This window comes from Manis pentadactyla, chromosome 12 (genome assembly GCF_030020395.1).
Source record: "Manis pentadactyla isolate mManPen7 chromosome 12, mManPen7.hap1, whole genome shotgun sequence".
NCBI lineage: Eukaryota > Metazoa > Chordata > Mammalia > Pholidota > Manidae > Manis > Manis pentadactyla.
The window spans coordinates 91,570,808-91,597,121 of record NC_080030.1 but is presented as its reverse complement, the minus strand read 5'-3'; the positions used below and the strand labels follow the sequence as shown (position 1 = coordinate 91,597,121).

The following is a 26,314-nucleotide window of genomic DNA, read 5'->3' as shown; positions in this document are numbered from 1 at the left end:
CCAGTGGTGAGCAGGAGAGGGATTGGAGCACCTTTCTGAGTTAGCTCCCTGCAGCTCAGCATTACCAAAGGCTCCTGTCTCCAGCTACATAAAGTGAGATCACAGCTTTCCTTCTTTTTTTTTTAAGGAGAGCTCGTATGACAGGAGACCTATATAAGAACGTTCTCCACAGCATTAACTGATATGAGACAAAAATTAGACACATCTCAAATGTCCAGCAACAAGAGAATGAATATATTGTTATGTATCCTAACAATGGAATACTATATATCCATGAAAACTGACAGACGGCAGCTCCCTGTAACCACATGGACACACTCATATAATAATGGGTGAAAAAAGAGTAGTGAAATAATACATACTGTATCATTCCATTTATGTAAATTTCAGAGAATACAACCGTCAAGTGTAGTGTTTCTAGATGAATAGTTAGGGAGCAAAAGCAAGGAAACAATTAGCATTAAAATCAGGGAGGAGAGAGGAGTGTGCCTGGGAAGGGGCTATGGAGGAGGGATGTTTCTGGGAGCTAGAAATGGCCTACTTCTTAATCTGGGTGATCCTTACCTGTGTGTTGCCTGAGTTATGCTGCACCTGTTTTTCTCTAATCTTTAATAGTAACTTCACAGTTTTAACAAAAGGATTTTACAAAGAAAAGAAAAGCCTGTTTAAGTTTAAGACTAGCTGGGAACTGTGGTTTTAAAAAAAAGGAGAAGAAAAGCCTGTGCAGCTGCTGCAATGCCTAATAAAGCTGCAGCTCCAGCCCAAACGCAGGCTGTCACATTCACGACGTGTGAGTGCAGTGTAGGCAGTGGGGATGGATCACCGAGTTGGTTTCACAAAAAAGAAACCTGTCCTTCAGGCTGCCCACCTTTCACCGAGTCAGCACCAGCCCCAGGCGTTGGCCGTGTGCCTCTCACAGAGGGGCTGGGGGAAGGCCCACCTATCTCAGGGAAGCATGCCCGGCCCTGCTCCCTTCCCCTCTGGTAGTGCCTGGAACCGGGACAGAGGCAGCAGTCTCCCTGGTGCCAGAAGAGGCTGTAGCGCTGCCTGGAGACAAATCCTTGCAGAGTCTATGTTTCCAAAGGTGAAGTGTTGCCCTCAGAGCCTTCAGGCCCTACAGGGCAGGATGTGCCCCCTGATTCCTGGTGTGTGACAGCGGGGATTCTCCCAATTATCCTCAGGCCCTGAGCTGCGGTGTGTACTTTGTATCAGATCATCCAGCTGAGCTTTCGGCATCACCTATGAAAACAAATGAGATTAAGGTCACAGATCCCAAGAGCTAGGTTCCACCGCACCCGGACCCGACTGGCCCCCGAGAGCCTCTGACTTCATGGTGAACACGGAGGGAGCCAGGAGTGTCCTCCCCCCAGGTCAGCAGTGTCACTGGATCATTTGGGTAGACTGCCCTCCTTCTCATAGCAGCAGAAAGGTCGTCTCTGTTCTTTTTCCTTTCAACACCCAAATGAAAGACTGCAACATGTTGTTCACAGGCAAAGCAGAATGTGCTTTAATCTAGTAAGAGGCACAGCCTGCGGAGGCCAAAGTCAGTCCACGCCCAGGTACCCGTGGCACACACGTGGCTCTCCTGTCGCACTTTCAGCTCCACCTCTCACAGTACCTCACACTCGGTCTCATGCTGTGACTCTTTGCACACTTACCACGTATCTTATCTCCTCTGTTACTGGGCTGTAGGCTCCCAGAGGACACGGTCTTTGGGTTCGTCTTTGTTTCCCCCCTGCCTGGCACAGGGCCTTACAGTCATGAGTCCCTCTAAGTGTTTGCAGAGCAGAAGGAAGAGAATTAGCATTCATTAATCCAAGCTGTACCAGGTACTACATTAGTTGCTTAATGTATCTGATCATACTTAATCCCCACAACAGTCTCTAAGTGGTTATCATCACCTCTTTACAGATAAAGAAACTGAGGCTCAAAACTGTTAGAGGACTCGCCGAAGGTCACTCAGCCAGTGAGAGCCAGAGCCAGATTTGAGTCTAGAACTGTCCCTTTGCAAGGCCCCTGCTCTTTTCTTGCCTGGAACGGGTGGATGAGTGGAGTTGATGATGTCTATGACAGGACTCATCCCAGTCCTGCAGGAGCCATGAACACTGCTTCTCAGCAGCCAGCCCTCACTGAGGTCCCCTGGTTTTTTCAATATTTTGGCTAGTCCCTAGCAGGGCTGGAATTAACCCAAAAGCAATAAAGGAGTGATATGGGGGCTATTTTGTGAGATACTCTCTCTGCCCTCATAATTAGCAGGGCTAAAGTGAAAGCCACTGCATTACTTACACCTCCTCTGTCCCTAAACACAGCCACACCCACGAGCTAACCAGACTCCTGATGTCACCAGGTTCCTTGGCATGTCTGCCTGTCACCAGTCTGACAGATAACCTCTCATCTTTCAGGACCCGTGTCCTTCAGGAGGCTCTTCCCAGCCTGCTCAGCAGAACTCCTTACCAGCTCTTCAGTCACTGAGTTCTGAGGAGGGGCGTGGCCCTAAGAAGTCTCAACTAATTACAAGTCCGTCCCCTCAAGGAGCAGCCAGTCAAACTGGGCAGACCAGCAAACAGACATGGGAATACAGTATGATAGGACACTATGTGCTTCCTGGTGGGTTGTAGTTGAAGATAAACAACTGTGACATATTCTTGTCAGAAAAATAGAACCTCTAAGCTCCTAGCTCTAACTGCCAATTTAAAGGAATATGGAGGATAGAAGAGCATGGAAAATACCACAGGGGTGGAATCAGCCAAAGCCTGACTGTGGAAACAAACTAGTCACCTGATTTCTTCAACAAGTACATAGGAGTGGGGGTGGTGATAGGAACTGTTCATAGATTAAAAGAAAGTTAAAAAACATATCAATCAAATGAAACTATTGATCTGATATTGAGGCAGGTGATAGAGGGACACCTCTGTAAATTTCAAGGCCCTTGTAAGTTTCAAGAAACCTCAGGGCCCTTGTAAGTTTCAAAAAAAAAAACTCCAATCCAACTCAACCATTCAATAGTACACTTAGATACACCTCAGCTCTGATTGGTTATGCCCTATGCAAATAAGCATTGTATTTTCAGCCAGTCAAGAGTGGGTTGTGTTGTCATTAATTCAGTTCTCTATTTGGTCCGGGGAGGGTGGGACTTCCTCCTCTCAGGAGTCAATATAAACCCCAGGCTCCACAGCACAGAGGGCATTCTCTCTTGGAGCCCCACCTGAGTAGCAAGAGGTTTCTCTTTTTGCTCATTAAAAAAGGTGTGCTGGTTGCTTTGTACTCTTGTCTGCTGGCTTCATTCTTCCAGACACCATCCTGGGAAAAACAGCAGCGTTCTCAGCTGGTAACAATATTAAAAGCAAAAACTAAGAAAAAGACATTTCTGAGACAACTACAGCAAAAATGAACATGAAAAAGATATTAGATGACATTAAGGAATTACTGTTAATTTTGTTAGGTATGATAACAGTTTTGCAGTTATGTTTTTCAAAAGGTCCTTATCTGTTACAGATATATCCTGAAGTATTAATGAATGAAATGAAATAATTATCTGGGATTTGCCTTGCATTTCACTGCCAAGAAAAATAACTGAAGGGAATAGATGAAACCAGAATGGCAAAATGTTGGTAATTACTGAAGTGGGGTGGGGAGATCATGATATGATACCCTTCTCTCTAATTGCATTTATGTTTGAAATTTTCCATAGAGAAGCACTATATTGTTTAAAATATAGATTGCACACAAAGTGCACTAATGGGTAAATGCTGAAGAGACTTGGGAAGAGGAACAGCTCTGAGCTAGCCTGAGGTGGGCAGTGACAGCTGGGCAGTGGAGTCAGGCCCTCAACTATTAAGCTATTTATTCTAGCGTCATCATTCTGCATGATCATGAACACAAAAGGGAGGTGGCTGATTCATCTCTGAGATTCCAGCACCCAGCAGAGTATGGCAAACAATAGATGCTAAGTAAAACTCAGAAATTACCCACAACCATCCAAAGGCCCCTCTGGCATTTCCATTACAGTGGCAGCAGACACTGTATGTTGTGCTGCACATGGGGGATACACAGAAACAGCAAAAATCTCTGTGCAAAGGAAGGCAAGCCATGTACGTGAAGAAATGATCTTCTGAAAGGAGCTAAGTGCTAAGTGCTAAATGAAAGGCATGATGTGCTGAACATTGCATCTCTGGAGGGTTCATCTCAGGATTTGCATGCAGAATGGCTCACTGAGGTAGGGAGGCCGGCTGGATCCAGAAATGCAGGTATGAGGGCCACCAGGGGTGGTAGCTGCGAGAATATAAAGGAGAAACAGGTGGTGGTAGAAGAACTGACAGCACTCTGAGGAAGTGCGCAGGCCAGAATAAAGGCGTCCCCGAAACCCTTCTCAGGGCCATGGTTTCTTCCGTCTTCACTGCCCCAGGCATAGTGAAGAGAGAGCTGAGGGGAACACATAGGTTCACAGGCAAAAGAAAGCCCTGTGAAGACATTAGTTTGTGCAAATGCAAAGTATGGTGGAAAAGAGCGACATAGGGGGCCAACGCATTCCATTGCTCCTGGGCAACTGTGCCCTCTCTCCTACTCTAACTACTACGCAGTCAGAGTCCCAAAACTTCCATGCCCTCTACCAGTATCCCTAACAACCCAAATGGAAATATTCCACCTGAATATTCCTTTGTTTTTCTCTGTATGACCAGAACAAGCCTCATCAAAACTGAGAAGGGACCACTAGCCTGCCTTCCTCAGGATGGCTGGGAGAAGCCACTCCAGGCTGATTACCACGGAGTATTTCTCTGGCCTACCTTTACAAGCTTCGTGGGAGCGGTTTTCCCGGAGTGAACTCCCTAATACTTTGAAACAACCTTCAAATGGAGAGGGAAACCGCAAGAATAACTCTTACCAACCCAACAGGATGTAGGCCCAAGCACAAAATTAAGTTGATTCATAAAAAATTTTCAATGGTCAAATCTCTTGCACACCTGAATCTATGGACTGAGATTTATAACCACCACATAAGGAATAGATCTTTTATAAGTCAGCTTTAATAGAAAGGGGGCTTATTGGGAGAGTACATGGATATCTAGGACTTTGATTTGAGCAGCATACCCAGCTGTCAAGAGATTAAAACCAGGTACAGTCGTCAGGTGCCAAGACATCATCTCTGCCTCTGTCTCTGCCTCCATCTTCCTCTGTCTTCCTCTCTCTCCTATTTCTCATCTCTGCTTCTCTCTGCCTTCTCTCTCTTCCCTCTTGCTCTCTAAATACCAGCTTCCTCTATTCACCAGCACAAACATGGGCCAAATATAGCTGCCTAAGTCTGCTTTGAATTTTTTGGTTTGTTTTCCTAAAAACAAGCCAAAAAATATTAGCGGCACAATAATATTGTTGGACATTTGTGCACATACTTTTAGTGGCTTGCTTAGTAGAAGATAGCTGAATTCCTACATCTGCTTCTGCATTCAATCCGTTGCATTATGCTTTTTACTTGAAGGTTGTGAAAATAATTCAGCCTCCCAGAGACATTTAATTAAGAAAGAGTAGAGTATTTTAAGAGGCTTTTCAAATGATTGTGGATAATCTTTGATAATTACACCAAAACTCAACAAGTGGTAGTTTCTTAATGTTGAGATGCAATGTAGAATCTGAAATCATATCAATGAATGTTTCTTACTGTTACCTGAAAACCTATCAGTCTATCCACTTTGAAAAGATCTCTTACCCATGTATTTGTTATTTGGGAAATATAGGTTCAGTGAGTTATGCATATCTTACAAATGTTGGCACATTTCAAATAAATACATTTTTTTATTAAAGTATCCTTGATATACACTTTTTTGAAGGTTTCACATGAAAAACATTGTGGTTACTACATTCACCCATATTATCAAGTCCTCAGCATACCCTATTGAAGTCACTGTCCATCAGTGTAGTAAGATGCCACAGAGTCACTACTTGTCTTCTCTGTGCTTCACTGTCTTCCCTGTGACACCCCCACATACACCATGTGCACCAATCATAATGCCCCTCAATCGCCTTCTCCCTCCCTCTGCACCAACCCTTCCCTTTGGTATGTGCTAGTCCCTTCTTGGAGTCTGTGAGTCTGCTGCTGTTTGGTCCCTTCAATTTTTGCTTTATTGTTATACTCCACAAATGAGGGAAACCATTTGGTGCTTGTCTTTCTCCACCTGGCTTAGTTCACTGAGCATAATACCCTCTAGCTACGTCCATGTTGTTGCAAAGGATTTGTTTTCTTCTCATGGCTGAATAGTATACCACAACTTCTTTATCCATTCATCTATTGATGGACACTTAGGTTGTTTCCATATATTGGCTATTGTAAACACTGCTGGTGGGAATGTAAACTAGTTCAACCATTGTGGAAAGCAGTATTGAGGTTCCTCAAAAAACTAAAAATAGAGACACCATTTGACCCAGGAATTCCACTCCTAGGAATTTACCCAAAGAAAGCAAAATCTCAGATTCAAAAAGACCTATGTGTCCCTATTTTATTGCAGCAAATAAATGCATTTTTTAAAATCACATTTATTACTATCACCACTGATCCAATCAGAAAAATCTTTAAGTTTTGAAAAGCTGCCAAGCTCATGGTGGCAGATACAAGTTTTTCAAAATTCTAGTTTTCATTCAGAAACTCAAATTTTATAATTGGCCAAAAATACTGTTGGTTATTTTCCTTGAAGTGACAGGAAAACTTCATTTTTTAAGAAAATGTCTGCCAAACGCCCAAGTCTAAAGAACCATCATTTGTTCTTTTCCAAAGCCACTCAAATAATCACATAAGTGGCTTCCCTCAAGACAGTTTCCTACTGCAGTACCCAGCAGAAGTACAGTATGCCTACTTCCCACTTCATCACACAGAATACTAAAAAGATGCATACTCAGGGTCAAGAGTTAATGAAATTAACTATTTTTACTGCTTCATCAAGAACATTCCTAAGTGAAATTGGCTTTTGGTTTTTCTTTCCTATTTCTTCTTTTTTTTACTGTGAGTACGTGGTGATGAAAAATATAATGGCTACAGCTGGGTGCCACAGCATGCTAACAAACTAGCTCCTTTTGCTTTTATACTATCAGCAAAAAAGCACAGCAAAAGAAACAACCTCTTAGCATTATTATAAAAATGGTTTCAACTTTGTGGACCCCTGGAAAGATTCTCAGGGACCCCCAGGGACCCAGAGACCACACTTTGAGAACAGTTATTCTAAGCCATTCAAAATTGAGCAATTAATAAACACTGTGTGTCCCAATTTCCAGGTCCAGGGAGAGAAAATATACATGGCCCAACCTGGATTAGTTACGTGCCCATAGCCCTCAGTGTGGTCAGGCACGTGACCATGTGACCCATTGTCAACTTAGCAAGGATTGTAAGACCAGTCTCAAAAGAGGTAGACAAGGCTTGCAGAGCTGAGATTCAGGACGGGGTGGGGTTAAGAGCCCCATAAATTTAAGAAACAGTTGGCATGGCCAGAGAATTCGGCAGGAATATATCTTGGAAGTTCAGCAGAACACTGTTAACAACTGAAGTGTGTACACTTTTACAAACTCCAAAGTGCTTTCACACACATTACATCATTTAATCCTTCCAACAGCCCTGTAAAGTAAACATTATTATCACCACCTTACAAATGAAGGAACAAAAGCTTAGAGAGGTCAAGTAACTTGCATGAAGTCACAAAAGAAAAAAATGACAAAACCTGTCACCTGACTTTAAGTGAAGGAGTCATTCGCCTACAGCACAGCTGCCTGCCAGGGCAATTACACTCTAAGTGAACAGCAAGATGTGCCCGGCAGTGTGGCTAAGGATTTGGGAACCCGAAACTGGTAAGAGGACAGGTGAGAAAAGAAAGACTTAGAACCCCCTGTCCAGATTTTAAAGTGAAGGAAAGGGGATGGAGCTGGAGAGCAAGAGATTCCTGACTTTCTGGAACTCAGGACAATTGGGTACAGCAAAGACCCTGTGGGCCACCTCCCCTACTCTGTGCTGTTGGCCCCCCCATAAACTCTCACGGAAATGAGCATCTACCCTGTGATTGCTGCCAGTGAAGTACTTCTTTATGGGGGGCAAGAACACTGCTTTTGAAAAAGTGTGAAAGTCCGTATTATTTATTAAACTATCTAATGTGAATTCCCATGTCCAGACCAGGAATTAAAGTATGGATGTGGCTACATTATAAACATTGTTTTCCACAGTAGACCAGCTGGAGGACCTTCTACATGGGAATGTAGCATAAGGTCTAAACAAAGTGCCATCCACTTAGGGAGTCTGGCTTTGATCCTTGCCCTGACACAACCCAGTTTTCCTAACCTTTTCACCTAGTATCAACTTTTAGGATATTATTCCCAGTGGGCTGAGCCAAGAGGAAATGAAGATTAACACTAAAAAAAGGAAACCAACAGCAAGCTTTTAAAATACACAAAGCCTAAGAAGATCTGGGCTCTGAGTTCCAAAGCAAAGCCTGTGAGATGCCTCCATGGAGGGGAATTGCTAACAGCAGAGTCAGAGTGTCTAATGCAGTGGTCACTAGTGGCTTGCAGATGGTGACATCTGAAATGTGGCTACTCCAAAGTGAGGTTAGGCTGTGCATGGGAGACACACATCAAATTTCAGAGACCAAATATAAAAACAATGCAAAATATCTCATCAATAGTTTCTGTATCGATTACTAGTTGAAATGTAATATTTCTGATATGTTGAGTTAAATAAGATATATTCTTCAACTCAGTTTCACTTGTCCCTGTTTATATTTTTAATGTGGCTACTAGATACATTAGTTCTGTGTGTGGCTCACATTGCTGATAGCACATCGTTGGTGCCTGGAGGGGCCAGCCCACAGCGCTCATCACCCGACTGCTCTCAGCAGCTCAGTTTTATTCTGAACCGTGTCAGTTTGTTCTCTTTAATTATTTAATTCCTTCTCACATTATAGTGATTAAATAAAAATTTGAAGGGCAATTTGGTCAGATTTAGTTTGAGCAAGTTATGGTGATAAAGAATTTGAAGAGGAAGGAGGAAATGGTCCAAAGCCCAGCGTTTCCTGGTGTATCAAGAACGTAATAAAAAAAAAAATTCTGCTCGTCTATTTGCTTTTCTGGCTAAAGATAAGGATGTGTTCTACATGATTAACTGATGTCCCTCTTAGGGAAGAGAGACTAAACAGTATAATGACAAATTAGTTCCTATTTGATATTAATTGAAAATGAGTCCATTGAATTTGAGGTCTTCCACTGCATATGAGTGCCATCCAATGAGATGCTCAAAACACTAGAACAAATTACCAGTTAAAAACTATACTTTGTGAAAATAAATCTGAGTAAGTTCTGACCCAGAGGGTTAGGCTTCCAGGTGTGGGGAGGGTGATGGGCGGGCACAGAGGGCCACTGCCAAGTTCTCAGGAGAGAGCTGCTGTGGGACTACACGGCCACACTTGAACAGTTTAGAAAAGCTGAAGGATATTTGGGACATCTAGGAATTTTGTGTCTTTGCCTCTAGGTATTCAACAAACCCTTACTTCAACAGAACCTAAAGCAGCCTTGAAGGCCAGGATAAAGGAAAAGAAAGACTAAGAAATAGTATGACCGAAAACAAAGGTTTGCAGTGGGGAATAGCAACCCTTGCTGTTGTTCCCTAGAGGATCGTGACACTGCATTTCCCGGGATCCCCACTGCCACAGAGATGACCTTCACCGCAGCTCCCAGGAGTAATTCACTGCTTTCCACGGGACATCTCTACACTCATCAGAGGCTTGCTAAACAAGTGGTGCAGAAGCTGCAGGCAGCCCATCAAACCCAGCAGTGAGGTGCGACTTCGCCCTCCTCTGCCTCCCTTCCTGCTGATTGGTGCTCTCTGGAGTGATCCTGCGGGCCTGGATGGGCTGCTGGGATACTTTACTGAACAAAGCAGTAAGAAAACAAGAATCCAAACAAACAAACAACAACAAAAAAAGAAAACAAGAATCCAGGCAGGGGTACAAATCTTCAGAAACCAATCCTCCTAGCCTGTTTCTATCCATCCTTCAGCCTATACCTAGAAGGGTTTCTTTCTTTTTTTAATCCTTTGCTAGTACCTGCTGGATGTTCTCCAAGGGTGTGAATTGCTGTGAGGTTTGCCCACCTTGTCCGTCTTTGGCGGCGCCCATCAGTTTCCCAAGGCCTGACGCTTCGCCTCCTGCCTGTGCCTGTACAGCCCTCCTGGCTGCTGGGAACGACCCTACTTTACAAGTCACCACATGAGAATGGGCTGGAGTTTTGCTAGGATGTTTTGAAATGGTGAAACTGATCCCTCCCCCTCGGAGACTGACTCAGCAAAGATCATTACAAATGCTCCGCATCGTGCATAATCGTGGGAAAGGGAAATTCTAGTTGGGATTAGTTTGGAAGACTCCCCTTTTCCATATTACACAACTGGCTCCAAAATATTCTAGAGACGCCGTTAGAAAAATAGAAAACATTCCTTAAATTTAAATGCATATGCAGTGTAAAAATACTTAAGTCTGTACAGACACAAAAGCATAGTGCTTAATCATATGCCTTCAAATTATACTACACACTTTATAGAATTCATCTTAATCCACACCCAGGTAGAGAAATCAATATTAGCAATACCACTACATTTTAAAATGGAGAAACTTGGTCACAGTAAGATTTTAAAAACTGTCCAAAAGAATTAGCATGAATTAGCAGGTGTTGTTTACTGAGAGCTAACATCAGACAAAGGACTATGGAGAGGAAAAAGACGTGGGAAGATACATGGGGAAAAAATCATTCTGAAATCTAGACTGCTCTCTGGAAGTGAATATAAGACCAGATTTTTTTATGGAATATTCTTCCTTAAAATAATTACAGATAATGTATTCCTTCAAATGAACCAAATTGAGCCAGTGTTTTCTAGAAAACAAACTTTCTTGCTTGAGAATACCTCTATTAGCCCCTATTGCCTTCCCTTCCTCTAAAATGCTCTGGTTTTCTCCTCCTCCTTACAGTTCTTTGCTTGAACAGCCGTGGGAGATATTATAAGCTGCTGGCTAAGAGCATGACTAGGAATCGGTAAAAGTGAGTTCATAAACTGGTTCCACTACTTATTGGTCATGTTGAACGTGTGAAAATTCCTGACTTTCTAAAACTGCTTCTTCATCTGTAAAACAGGATGATAATGGTACCTACCTATTAGAATTTCTGGGAGGATCCAGCAACATAATACATACAAAGGATCTAGCATGGTTCCTGACATGTATGTTCTTAGTAAGTGGTAATAATTACTGTAAATCTGTTTTAAAGCAAGAAATTCCAGCTTCTCAGAAAAATCAATGCCAGCAGCTAAAATATACTAGTGAGAGACTTTAAGGGTCAATCTATAGCAGTTTATTTTCCCATCCCACGTTTGGAGCCATCTGAGATAGAGCCACAGAGGTTAGGCAGATGGAGATCAGAACATCAACATGATTTACTGGTAGAAGTGGGGATAGAAGAGTATGGCTTGGGTGTATAGCCACAGTAGGCTTGTGTGGCTTTACTGAGACTCAGACAAGTGCGGCTGGACCACCATGGGCCTCGTTTGCCCTGAAGGGCAGGCCCCTTAAAACAAGGGGGAGCAGAATAGCTTGGGGGCTCTGTAAAAGGGAAAGGGAGAAGCCACTCAGAGGTGCTGAGTTTTTCCTGCAAGGGTGAGGAGAGGTCAGGAGCGTAGCTCTAGTTGCAGTTCTTCTGCGTATAAACACAGGAAATCAGGAGAATGTTCTCACCCCACCCTGGCCCCAGCAAGGCAGTATTTTCTTATAGGGGTTGCTGTACAAAAATGCTTCGACCCCCCCACTTGCTTCAAGATCTCCTTCCTCCCTGACATCCTCCTCTCTGGCCTCTTCCTCCCTCTGTTCTGAGTTTCTTCCCCAGGCTCCCAAGTGCCCTCCTGAGCTGTGCTCCCTGTGTTCTGTCCTACAGCAAAGCCTGATATTGAAGAATGTGAAAGGAGTAAGAAGAAACAAAAAAGGAAACTGAGAAAAAAAATATACCATTCAAGCATGCAGTCTTCATAGAGCACCCAGTGAGTACATTCAGGGTGCTCTGAATATGTTGTAAGACAAAGTCCCAGCTGCCTCCTGTGAGCCTCCACTTGATGTGCACACAGAAGGCCAGGCTGCCCAAAGAGGGCCACCTCCGCGTACGTGGAGTAAACACCAAAGACCGGAGTCCACTCCCGGGCTCTTCCACTAACTGGCTGCAACAAAACTTTTCCAGGCCTCCTTCAAGTGAGGGGATATTATTAGAAATACAAGATGTTGGCTGAAATTCTCAGAAGTTTCCCTCACCCTTGGGTCTTCCTTAAGGAGATCCTCTCCTGGACGGTGGGGAAACCAAATGCAGTCACATCTCACTTGACAGCTGCCTAGGCAGACAGCGATGGGAGGCAAAGAATCCACAAGTCAAATACCATTTACTTTCATTTTAGGCAGAATTCTTTAAAGCTCAGTGATCCTTTTCCTAAAGCCACTGCAGCTATGAAGACGCAATGTGAGAAGATCCACAGATGCCAGCGCAGCAGCACGGGTGACAGACCACAGTTGATTGCCTTACTTCAATATCCCTAAGGTCCTCCTGCAATAGACGGGGAACAAGACAGTTATTCTCATGCCCCATATTTCAGAGATGTGTTTAAATTATGTTCAGTAGGCTTTGGGATATACATTAGAAAGATTTCTATTCAAAAGAAGATTAGAAATGCTTGGAGCTTGGAGAAATAAATTTCTCTATTCTGAAAAATTAATGTGTATTCCCTTATATGCAATTTACCCACTTATAGTGGATAAATGCCTATTTCTTTCCAAGTAGTTGCAAGCTCAGATGCTTCAGCGATCAAATAAATAACAAATATGTGTAAAGTGGCCATAGATAATTTAGCTCAAAAAGTCCAAACTCAAAATACAATAAAGGTTCAAACTTAAAACTATTTGAGAATTTTGATTCTTATCTTAATCAATGTTTAGAGGGAAAGAAAAGTACCCCCTTGAACTTAAAAGTAAGGTCACCCTCTGAGAGTTACCCTAGTAAAAATCAGCACATAATGGGTGAGATGAAAATACGAAAACAGGAAATGTAATTGCTAGGTTGCCCTTCCAACAGCTATTCCTTTCCGCTTCTTCACCTGCTCAGGACTTTCCTCCTAGAATAGACTGTGGAAATGCCAGACACTAACTGTCTAGCCTCTCTTGCTGCTATGGGTGAAAACGTGATAGTCTTCTAGCCAAGAAGGCAACAGTGGGGAAAATTGCTGAAAGTCTGGGCTAAGTTCTTTCTCTAACAATAACAGTAATGATAAAAAACCATCAGAAGAAATCTTATCTCTTTCCTGGGCCTAGAGACTAAAGGGAAACCTAGAAACTCTTCAAAGTTAAGTGGCAAAAGTCATCGTAATCTGAACTTCAGAAGGGTTGATGTTACAAATCTCTGTTTATTCTTGGAGAGCACTTTACAGATCAAAGAGCTGTGTCTATCTCTTCAGACATTCTCCAGATCAAACTCAGTTTTGGTTTCTTTAAATAAGAAACCATGTTTTGAAAAAATTCAGATGCTGAGAGTAAACTGTCATGATCACTCAGAACAGAGTTGAGAGTGAATAGTTTGCTCTGGGACATCAAAGTTCCCCAGAAAGGTCTAGAACAATTTTTATGGAGAGGCTCCAGCAGGGTTAGATGTCCTGTTTACAATAAACATTTTGATGGATTATGCAACAGCAGTTAGTGGTCTCTGCAAAGAAAGTATTAGGTCAGGGCAAAGTACAATAAAACTTTAACCACCTCTTCAACATTCTCCACATAAAAGGGGACACCAAGAGACTACTCCTACTCTGTCATGCACCTCTTACATGTCACTTCAGATCCCATCTCTCAGCCCTTCCTCTGTGGCCTTTGACCTCTTGTTCCAGCTCAAAAGCAGCCAACTGTACGTAAACTCAACCAGCTCCACTTGGGCAGACCAATAGCACCTTGCTTCACCCTTGTCTCTCCCTTCCTGGCCTGTGACTTTCCTGTTGATGCTGAGGTGTGAGACCCCACAGGACACAGTCTGTGCCCACACATGCACATGCAGGAAGTACAGAAGAATGAACGCCCAGTGGGGCAAAGCTTTGGCCAAAAGGTGATGGGAGCCAAGAAATAATTCAAAAATTCTCTTTCTTGTCTAGGAGAACTGTCCTGAGAAGCAACTGTTTGTATGTTTCTCCATAAACAGTGTCTCCAGATGAAGGACTCAGACACTCTTAATAAATACTCTCATGGTGCATTCCCTCCTTCCCTGCCTCACTCCACTTTTCCTTTATTCCTGCTTGCTACTTGGGAATTGCATTCTGTGATGAAATTGTAGCACGTTGTGAAGACAGTGAAGGTTCCTGTGGCCAGGATTCTCACCTGGCCCTGGTCAGCTTGCTCACTACACACGTGTGGGCAATACATCACCAATGACTCTATGTGAAGAGCTCCACCCAGTGCTCTGGACAGCTGCACGGCTGCATGGCTGCAGGAGAGAAGGGAATGGAGTGGTGGCAGCGCTGAGGACAGAGACTGAGATGGCTGCGGGGGCAGAGATGAAGGAGGATTACAGGCCTGCAGACTATTAGATGCAGACAGAATTCTAGTGCTCCACCTATCGCCCAGAGAACAAGCTGGATAATAAACCCTTTTACCCCAAAAACATTCCATTGTCATTTCTCAGTCTCACTGAATCCATAGTGAACTTGCCCAGGGCTGAAACCCATTGGCAAGACACACATAAACCTCAGGCTCTGCTTTCCAAGCAACACAATCTTGGACTGTAACTGTTTTTATTACTGTGTAACAAATTACCACAAATTGAGTGACTTAAAACAAGACCTATTTCTCAGGACACAATTCTGTAGGTCAGAAGTCCACCATGGTGTGGCTGGGTTCATTGCTCAGGTTCTCACAAGACTGAAGAAATTAAGATGCAGACCAAGTTGCATTCTCATTAGGAGCTCAGAGTCCTCTTCCAAGCTTAACTGGTTATAGTAGAATTTAATTCCACACAATTGTAGGTCTCAGGCCATTTCTTTGCTGGCTGTAGGCTGGGGGCTGTTCCCAGCAACTATAGGCCATCTGCATTCCTTGCCATGTGGCGCTCTCCCTCTGCAAAGACAGCAACAGTATGTCAGATCATTCTGCTTCAAATCTCTCCGACCTCTGATTCTGATCTCTATACCCAGATTTAAAAGGTTCATATAATTAGGTCAGGAATACCTGGATAATCTTCCTATCTTAAGGTCAACCGATTCGGAACCTTAATTAGCTCTGCAAAATCCCTCTGGCCATATAACATGACCTGTTCTCAGGTTTTCCCCCAACTCTCAAAGGAAGGTTATACAAACACAAGGGTCACTGGGAATCATCTTAGAATTCTGCGTATCACAGTTGGCTCCAAGAGTGACCCTAGAAAGCAGCCCCTCAGGATGAGATTTTAGTGCAAGATTACTCACTAATATGAAAGGAAGAGAGCATAAATTATTGGTGGTAGGTGGAGTAGAAATCCCTGGCACTCGGTGGCATCACAAGTACTAAGGCTTTCACCTAAATTTAATTGATGTTAGGTGGAGATGGAAGGTAAGGTAATGTATATGCAGTCACTGTGGTGCTTGAAAAACATGGGAGCAATTAAGACCATAAAATTGTGAATTGGCCTTATTGCTATTATTATAAATGAAAGCCTTGCAAAAAGAAAATGATAGACTCCTGTTGTGGATAAAATGAGAGTTCTTGTGGCCAGGATTCTCACCTGGCCCTGTTTGACTAGCTCACCACACACCTGTGGGCAATACATGGCTGTTGACTCTATATAAAGAGCTCCACCCAGTGCTCTGGGCGTGACACGGTGGGGCTGCAAGGCTGCAGGAGAGCAGAGCAGAGGACAGAGGCCCAGAGGATGGCTGTGTGGGACAACTGTGCAGAGAGGCCCAGAGGACGGCTGTGCAGACAGAGGGGCCCAGAGGCAGAGCCTGGCTTGCTGCATGCAGACTCACTCTGAGTGAATGGGATTCTAGTGACTGACCTGCCACCTGGAAATAAAGTTGGGTATAACTCTTTCACCCCAAAGAACGTTTTGCTGTCAGTTTCTTTGGTCACACTGAACTTGCCTGGCGCTGAAACCCATTGGCAAGACACCTGTGTTTTGAAATACAGAGGGCCTCTGACATAACTTTTAAGATTAATCTCATCTACTGTCACCAGAAGGCAGAGCTGCTAGGGACACAATTACTGTGCCTCATTCTTAATAGTAGGAGGTTTGAAGTGCAACATTTTGTTTTTTATCTTAGAAGACCACTGGATCTATAAAAACATCACCAATGTGACAAGTCCCTGAATCTTCACGGGATTTTTCTCCCTTTCTTTGGCATACATGTTTTTACTAGGACATATACAGTACTTGCTACTTCTGGCTCACCATGTTCATTTAGCAAGATGCCATGTGGTGATCTGATAATTGCCAACATGACTGAAGTGCCTGTGATAAAAAGTAGTACTTACATAGTCCTGGAGCAGGAGCGAGAATGTATATGGCTGTCCTGCTCATGTGCAGGTGAGCAGGATCTCCTTTTGATCTCCCCTTTTAATAGGGATTGAGAAGTGTGCATTTATCAGATAAGTAACTGCTTCTCAAGTGCAAGAGTCTGTATTGACCTGAACCAGTAAAGATACCACATCAAGGAGAGCAGATGTAATTGGGATTAATACCTGGTTAAGTCTATGAGAGTCCACAATTGGCCAGAATCTATCCAGATTTTGCAGGAACTATACAGGGACAAGAAAAGGGAAAATGATAGCAACCATAACACCTATATCTTTTAAGTCTTTCACAGTGGTGTCGGTCTCTGTAATTCCTGCCAGCATGCATTACATTTCTGATTTAATAACTTGACAGAGGGGGTAGAACAGTGGGGAGGAATAGATTTAGGAGCTTCCAATTGGCCTCTCCTGGTTAGGGAAACAATGTGAGGATTCGGTGCGAAGTATATTTACTTTACCCTCAGGCACTGGGAAATCACAAAGTGATGGGTTTGCAGACCCATTGGATTCATTTGTGCGATAGACTTGGTGGTTACAGAAGTCTCACACATGGTCTCCAAAACCACCCCGTCTTTCTGGAGGTCCATGACAATGTCTGGGCATCATTGTTAACTGGGATCCCATATCTAACATTCATTGGCTCTAAGTATTCCATTTTTTCCAAATATAGAGTTACCCTGGCAGATGTCTACAGGTCCCTCCAGGGGAGGAAAGAGGGAAATATTTACCTATACTGCACTGTGCTGCATTGTAAGAGCCTTCCTCAAAAGGACCTGGCCTCCCCTTCAAACAAAGCTATCTGGGTATGTGAATTGACTTATATCTGGAAACATAATTTTCTCTTGCAGTGACTAAAATTAGCCTTTGCTTTATCAGCCTTTGCTTTATCAGCTCTCAATTCTTTTTTATATTAGCAAGTTGAATGACATCTTAATCAACTCTCTAACTCTGTCAACTCTTAAGAATACCATGATCTATTAGGCTATCACCAGAGATATCTTCAGGTCAAGGCACACCGATTGCCACTCTGGTCTTGCTCTACGATGATAATTAAATGCCCTTTTTCCTCTCACAGTCAAGTATCACCATCTGGCCTCCCCCATCCTGGAATACCATCATCCCCACTGATATTATAAAATACAATTACATGGCAATATGTCCTACAAGAATGATGATCACTGAGTGTCTTAAAGTTAGAAACTGTTCCCAGTGAATTCCCTATTACCTTAACAAAGGAGTCTTCACAGGACCCTCTGGACAACATAATCAGGTGATGGATTTCCCCAGTCTTCCCAAGCTTCTGATCCATTCCCCAGTGTCATGCCAATGCAGTTCAGTGTCTTCACCTCATTTACTTTTTGACACTGTTGTATCTAGCCTTGGTTCAGACTATTTAGACAGATTTATGGATCCTTCATAGAACATTGAAATCCCATGTTTATAATCCCAATAAACTTTCCCCTATCTAGACTTCTGTTCTTCTCTCCACGGTCTGATTCCCTCAAGATTTACTCCTTCCTGTGTTCCCCCATTTCCTGCTCATACATATTAATCAGGTCCAGCAATTTCTCTAGTGCATAAACTGTTTTCTCCTGGAACAAGGATTGTGCTTCCCTGTTTGGGCTGTACTGACACCTAACCCTCATTACTGGCCTCCAGGATTAGATCTTGATGAGAATGGAGGCCCCCACCTCAGGTAAGGCAAATGTATGTCTCCAAATAAGTGAAGACTCCACTCCTTAGCAAGAAGAATGGGGACTTTTTTTTTCTTGCTAACCCAGAAGTTTAAGAGGGTTTGAAAGAGTCAAGATTATCAGTCTTGTTCACCTCTCTGAGATCGCAGAGTCACACTTGTTTCCTATCAGTATCCTGACTTTGACATAGGAGACCTACCAGAGCTGCACATTCAGTCTCCTTTGTAATTCTGACTCCCTTATAATTACGTTCTGGTCCTAATTTTTAGCACAGTCTTCCCTGCAACTATATTAGATAAACTCTCCTTAAATTATTCCATGGAGGCCTTCTGCCTTGACTTAATAGTTGGTTGACCTACACCTATATTATTCTTTTATTGACGCCTCCAAAGCAATCCATAAAAGCTATACAATGCCACAGTCTTTATTATCACTTTCCTGTACCATTCAAGTGTATAGCCACTACTTAATTTAGTGCTGCCCCCTCCCCTGGTACCTCAACCCAGTCCACCAAGGATGAGTCCCGGTAATTGTGATGCTATCACATGCCGTGGCTTATCACCATCCACCTACTACCAGCAATGAATGGGGTTCTTATTCCCATGTCACTGATGAGTGACCCAGATCTATAATCTCATAAGAGCCTGCTTTCTAGTGTCATTTCTGATACACATGTCTTATCCTAGGTCGCCCTGAGAGTTGAAGCCAAAACAGAGTCTATGTGCAAGATGTTATTTCGGGAGCGATCCCAATGACCAGGATTGAGGAACAAGAGGATTGAGGAACAGGAGTAGTAAAATCTCCTGAGAGGCATCTGTAGAAAAAATGAAAGTTCCTATCACCAGGATTTTCACCTGACCCTGGTCAGCTTAACCACTGCACACAGTGAGTAGTACATTATTATTGACTCTATAAAAAGAGCTCCACCCAGTGCTCTGGGCTGCATGGCTGCAGAAGAGCAGAGGCTGGCATGGTGGCAGCACCAAAGACAAAAACTGAGACAACTGCAGGCAAAAGAGAGGCCCGGAAGCAGAGACTGGCTTGCTGCATGCAGACTTGCCCAGGGTGGACTGGATTACAGTGCTTGACCTGCCACCATGGGAATAAACCTGGATGTAACCCCTTTCACCCCAAAAATGTTCCGTTATCATGTTTTGGTCTCACTGAATCCACAGTGAACTTACCTGGGGCTGAAACCCACTGACGAGACAGCATCTCAGAACTGTTGGCTAAATACAAAAGAAAGAAGCATTTTTTCATTGGCTACCATCCCACTCAGTCAAGAAAGACCCCATGGATATTAACTCCCTGGACTTCCTGTTTTCCCACGCATGAGTGTCCAGAGAATCCGTGGGTCACTCTTCAGTATCAGAGAAGTTCTAGGGCAGGAACCAGAAGGTGAAATAAAACATTGTCTGTCAGAATAAAATTGCATGCAGCTCAGCTAAACCTGCAAGGAGCTAGTCAACACAGCAGTAGCAGAGACAGTGGGGGGGGGGGGGCGCAAAAGGATGGGAGGTGTGCACAAGAAATATTGAAAACTATTATGTTTGATAAATCCAAGACCAAGTGATTCACACCAGAAATACTTCTTTATGGAAAGAGGCTGAATCCTAGAACTTAGCATTTTTTGTGACCCAATGAAATAGTTCTGGTATCTGATTGGACACATGTATTTGGCTCTTCTTCCTGCTAAAATCTCACTTAATGAATGTTAAAAAAAATATATATATATATATATATATATATATATATATATATATATAAAAGGCCCCTTGGAACAAAGAGAATGAGAGAGAAAATGAAAGCAGACACCAGATCACAAATTCTGAAAGCTAGAATACAAATGGATAAGTAGTAACTGATTTAGCAAAGTGGAAAAAACTTAATTCTATACTTCCAAGAGGGCACAGAAGGAGTTGACGATGAACATCCCTGATAGCCTTAGAAATTGAAAATACCAGGAACTACCAAAGGCAAGTGGAGAGATAGGGCAGCAAACACAATCATCATAGTCTGTTTAAGGAATATTTAGAACATCTGACCCCTCTCCCCATTATTCCCTCCTCCCTGTGCAGCCAAACATCACTCTCTCTACCCAGGCAAAAGACGGTTGTTTACTTCTTGCAGAGGCTGAGGCCAACAGAATCCAAGGGTAGAAACTGACGGAATACAGAAGGAACTTTAATTTCTGTCAGCAAGTTTCTGGATGAATTACTGATAGGTAAAGTCAAAGGAAGACTTAGAGGCAGAGGTATTTAAAAGGCAAATGTTATAGCAAATGTTACATTTTATGTCAGACCCAAAAGAACTGGCTCCCAAAATTAAAAACATAAGTCTTTAAAGGAAAAAAACCCACAGAATTACCAAGCTACCAACTTTACATCCATCTGTTCAGGATGGGAAAAATTTTCTCACATCATTAACTGATTCGCAAACAAAAATAAAGATTTATCTTGGACATCCACATAGTGAAAACCAAGGATAAAATTGCTTTTGTTAGGGAGTCCAGGTTTATGAGAAATATTCAAGGTTGTCTTATTTGAGGGACCAGAAGCAGATGGACCCTATTATTTTTAGATTGTCAATGGGTGAAAAGTGTTTAGTCTTATTGGAATCAGGGCAAAATATCTGTTTTGTTTCTATAGTAGAATAGAAAACTTAGCAAACAAACAGCAACAAAAAAAGTGAAGCAATTATTAACTTCAGGGAAAACAAAAAAATCGTATGTGCTAGCTTTCCTCTGCTCTCTATTATTCTTGGCTTCTGGCAACTGAGCTCTGTAGACTGCCTGACTCTTTCATCTCTGGGCTTCTAGTTGGGTCCAGGCAGGGAGATGTCTCCCTCTTGATTACTGCCTAGAGCAAGAAATCAAAGGGCAGGAGAGCTTGAAATATTGATTCCACCTTCACCCTCATCCATGCCACCAACCCGTGGCATTTGGCGGCAGCTATGTTCTTTGACCTTTGGCCGCAGCTCCTGTCTGGTGACCTCTTCACAACCATGCTCTCTATAGGTCCCATGTGTGCACTGGGGTAGAATAGGTGGAAAGAAAGCTAACTCCTCATCTTGCAAAGAAGTTTATAGATAGGATCTGAAACTGAAAAAACTAATAGCGATGTATTATTTAGAAATAAATACCAGAAAGCTGCCAGCTTCTTTTAGCTATTTCTGAAGGTGTTTGAAAGTGTTTACCTCTTAAAAGAGAGAATTAGGAGATGCAGAGAGATGGAATCCAGTAAAAATTATCATACTTTTAAAACTATATACAGGTATTTACTTTTTTTTTAATGTTAACATTTCATTTTACCCAGTATATCTAAAATGTTATCATCTCAGGTACATGTATTTACTTTTTAAAAGACAAAAATCCCATTTTGAACAGACTTCCTAAACAGCCAAGAAGTCAATGCTGGATTCCCCTTTTTTACTCTTTGACCAATACAGAGGGGAAAATCAGTTAATGATGTGAGAAAATTTTTCCCATCCTGAATAGATAAATGAATGTAAAGTTGGTAGCTTGGTAATTCTGTGGGTCTAGATATATTCTAGAGTCATTTTAGACTTAAATACAGGGCCCCACTTGCAATGGCCCCCATTGTCGGATCATTTCCCAAGGCCTTGGCAACTGTGGTTAGGTAGCTGAATGCTTTATCTCAGCATCAAATTCCAGTTGGCTTCCAAATGTTTGTTCATCTTTGAGAGACCCCAGTCTATATGAAACTAAATCCACAAGGCAGTCTTTTTCCTCTAACATTAGTACATTGTTACAAGACGATTTGAACTCTCACATTTGAACTTAATTCAGGGTGATCACCGCAATATTTTGAGAAAGATAAGCATTAATGTAACTTGGCCTGGGAAGTTATTAAAGAAAAATTAACCTACCAACATAAAGCCACTGTACACTATTTAAAAGCAGCGTGTTGAGAGCCACTCTCTGGATGTTCAGGCAAAAATGTGGATGTACAATGAAGTCTTACTTTAAGGTTAAGTTCAAATGGTAGCACATATAGAGAAAAGCTCATGTAGGCGAATTCCCCTTGACAATCCCTTTGGAAGGCTTGTTGTGGAAGATAATTACGCGCTCTCAGTAAATTCCACAGAGACAGTCTTTGCTCCATTGTTGGAACAGATTGTTATCTCTTGAGTTGAGTACCAGATGAAATAACTGACATACATTTGGGGTTGTCAAAGTTAAGTATCTTCAGCAATAGAATCGTGGTAAGATTTTCATTCTATGAGAAGCCCTTGGGTATTGAGCAGAGCTTGGGAATGGCTTATTCGCATGTCTCAGCTCATTCACTCAGGGACATACGCTCACTGAGCAGAATAGTGGATGGACTCTCCTGCACCTAAGAATATTTCTCTCTCATTTTAGTTTTTACAGAGTATTTAATTTACACAATTAAATGCATATATAATGCAAAATATGTGTAATTTGGGATTAAATGAGGAGTGATCTAAATAGGTATAGTGGAAATAACATTTGCACAGTACAAGAAGAGTCCAGATGTGTAAGGGTATAATTTTCTTTGTCTACAGCTGAAATTAAATTTAGCTCTCAAGATCCAATCTCCTAAAGCAACAAAACACTTAATTGCTCCAATTCCAGAAACTTAAGTACTTTCATCTTAAAATGTAGTCTCCTTAACTTTCCATTCCTCTCCGTTTTCCTTCTCCTCTTCTTCCCAGAATAATCTACATTCCAGTGGAGGTGGAGGGGGGGATTACATATCATTCTAGCACCAGAGAAGGACATTGGCCCATGTGTCATCTCTGTCCTCACTGGCCTTCCTGAGATGTAGCTGTCTCGCCAAGTCTTGGGCAGCAGCCTCTGTCTCCACTGTGATCAGGCTGGAGTAATCTGTCCTCTTAGCCACTTTGGGGCTCTAGGGAAGCCTGGGGGTGTGGTGGTCTTTTCCACACTGGCTCTCAATGGCACTGCAGATCCTCTGCCACTTGGTCACATCTCTCATCCTATCCCTTAATGAGCTCTTCTCCCATGACCTCTACTCTAGGTCCTCTTGTTTCACACCATGGTGACTCTTTGGCAGATATATCAACCCTCAGTTATGAACCTCATTTAGGGTTTCACTAAGACATACAAAATGATTTTTAGATCTTTTCCAGCCCCATGAACCCTGGGACATAGAGAGGGAGAGGGTAAGCAAATCAACTTTTTCACACCCTCTCCATCTAAATGTACTTTGCTTCCCTTTCTGTTGCAACCCACTGACTGGCCCAGAGCACACTTCCCAGAGCTCCAGATGCACTGAGCAATTCTTAGACTTATCTGAGACTTCCATCTATGTGTAACCAGAATTTTCATCTTGAGAGAGAAAGGGTGCAAAGCCCCACACTAACATCTCAGCTCTAATTCTCCTCCTCAAATGCTCTGAGCTCCTCCAGCTGCCCCAAAAGGGGTCCTATCTCCTCTCTGTCTCACTCAAAACATCTGAGATCATTATGCATGTTTTCTTATACCATGTGTAAATGGTATGCCTTAAATTAAAATGGAGAGGGGATTTCCTTCCCCTCAATCCCTGGCTCCTACAACTCAAAGCTCTTTAATTCTCTGTTATAGACTTTACATTAAATTTAGAGTTTTCAAATATTTCACCAAATGTTCTTTCTGCCCCTTTTTCTCTCTTCCTTTTCTTCTCTTCTGGGACTCCCATTATACACATGCATGGTTGATGGTGTCCCACAGGGCTCTGATGTTCTGCTCATTTTTCCACATTTTTTTCTCTTTCTATTCCTCGAACTGGATCATTTCAATTGATTTATTTTCAAGTTTGCTGATTCTTTCTTCCACCTGCTACTATCTGTTGTTGAATCCCTCTAGAAAATTTTTCATTTCAGTTATTATACTTTTAAAATCCAGAATTTCTATTTGGTTCTTTTTTATAATTTCTATCTCTTTATTGATTCTCTACTTGGTGAGATATTCTCTTACCTTCTTTAGACATGATTCCCAATAGTTCTCTGCATGTATTTTAAAGCGCTTAAAGTATTTATCTGATAAGTCTGAGCTTCTTCAATGACAGTTTCTGTTGACTTTTTTCTATATATGGGCCATATTTTCTTTTTTTCTTTGAAATCTTGAATTTTTGTTGAAAACCAGACATTTAAAATAATATGATATCTGGAAATCAAATTCTGCCCCCTGCTCAGGGTTTGTTGTCATTGCTACTTGTTGTTATTTATTTAGTGGCTTTTCTGAACTAATTTTGAAAAGCCTATATTATTTGCATGTGTGGCTGCTGAAGTCCCTGATTGCTTAGCTCAGTGCTCAGCTAGTGGTTGAACATCAGGGACCTTAAATATCTGGAATCAATAAGTTCTCAATCTTTGCTGAAGGGTGCTATGTGTGTGCTGGAACATATGTTCAATATTTAGCCAGACAGTTGACAACTTTCTCTCAGCCCTCAATTTCTTTGAAGCCTCAAGGTCAGTCAGAGGTGAGGGTAAGACTTTCTTATATTTTTCCTAGACATATACACAAGTCTTGGCATGCACAGAGCCCTACACATGCACGTGGCCTTCTAAACTCCCAGGAATATGTCAGAGCTTATCAAAGACCCTGTAAACATCTCATCCCTTAGTTTTTCCTTTTAAGCTTTTTGGTTAGCCTATTGTTTGTCCTAACTGTTATCCACCACTTCAGACAGCCACAAAGTTAAACAATTGCCTCTAAATGTTTTCAACAAACACCCTGTCTTAGGGGAAAAGGCCCTTTGCAATGGCAGTGGGTGAGATCCAGTTAAAGTTCTCTAAAGGTCAGATAATGACTGTCCTCTGGGAATGAGTCTTTGAAGGGGCACAACTCTATTCTACCTTCTCCAGTGGCTACTATACTGCTGGCTTTCACCTGATTGTGGTCCATTGGTTTGCAGGCTACCATGGAGCCGCAGAGTGGGGTATGGGAATGGAGCAAGTTAAAATGCCATAAACCTCAGTGTTCTTGTTGAGTTTCAGCTGCTTTCTTGAATAAATTCTCCCTGGAGTGCTGCAAGCCTTTGATTCATTTCCAGAGTTTCAAAAAAAGTTGATTCCATCTCTTGCCAGTTTTCTTGCTGCTTTCGAAGAACTTTCTGAGGTCCTTTCTCTCCATTTTTGCTAATGGCAATCAATAATAGATTTTTTTAAGTGTTTTAAAATGCAATGCTAAGCAGTGACTATTTTGTTTTCAGCTGTGCCTGCTCTCTGGATGACGATGATAGCAATAGTAAAAATAATATAACTTCTATTTGAACCAGTGCCAAGCATATTCTAATAACTTTACATGTATTACCTCAGTTAATCTTCAAAATTATCCTATTAAACAGATAGTATTATTATCCCAGTTCACAGACAAAGAAAGTGTAGCATAGAGAGGTTTAGTAACTTGCCTACCATCAGTAAGAGCTAAATGGTGGAAACTGGATTCGAGACTGTCTGGCTCTAGAATCAAGGGCTCTGAGGCAACATAGAACAATTAGGAATTACCAGAATAAAAAATGTCTCAGTATTTCAAAAACATTAACCCACTACAGAAGCTTTTATTTTACTGAACTCTAGATCACTTTAGGTGGAAGAAGCATTCATACTACATATTTCTTGATCATCATCATGTCAAGTAATTTTACTGTTTTTTATAAAAGCAAATTATTAATACACAATGGAAGATTCTTTAATTTGTAGTTTCATTACATTTTTTTGTATACACCATTTAACAAATCAAAACCAAAATCTGTTACCAGACATAATTTTTGCCACTTGTTTGAGAAAATATGATCACTATACCCCTGAGATCCCTTCTGGTGTTGAAATCTTTTTGAGGCATTAGTTTCATTTGTTCACTTTCAATTCAAGAAAAATTCTCAAGTGTTTACTTTGTGCCAGACACTGAGCTGATGGTGAACGAAGCGGATTCTGCCATCATGAGGCTCAAAGCGAAGTGGGAAAGAGCCATTAATTAGTAACAGGTGTGATGACTGTTACGAAAGAGGAAACACATATATGGGAACATATAAGAGACCTGAGCTACTCTGCAAGATTAGAAAAGGCATT

At 42.1% G+C, this 26,314-nt stretch overlaps 1 long non-coding RNA gene across 1 annotated transcript; it reads right to left on the bottom strand.

Moving 5' to 3' along the window:
- Window positions 1-706: 706 nt before the first annotated feature.
- Window positions 707-10,211, bottom strand: LOC130680028 (uncharacterized). Its single transcript, XR_008993039.1, has 3 exons — window positions 10,068-10,211; window positions 1,659-1,770; window positions 707-1,239 (listed from the first exon to the last, which is right to left on the bottom strand). It is a non-coding gene; the product is annotated as an uncharacterized LOC130680028 (long non-coding RNA).
- Between the last annotated feature and the right edge of the window lie 16,103 nt (window positions 10,212-26,314).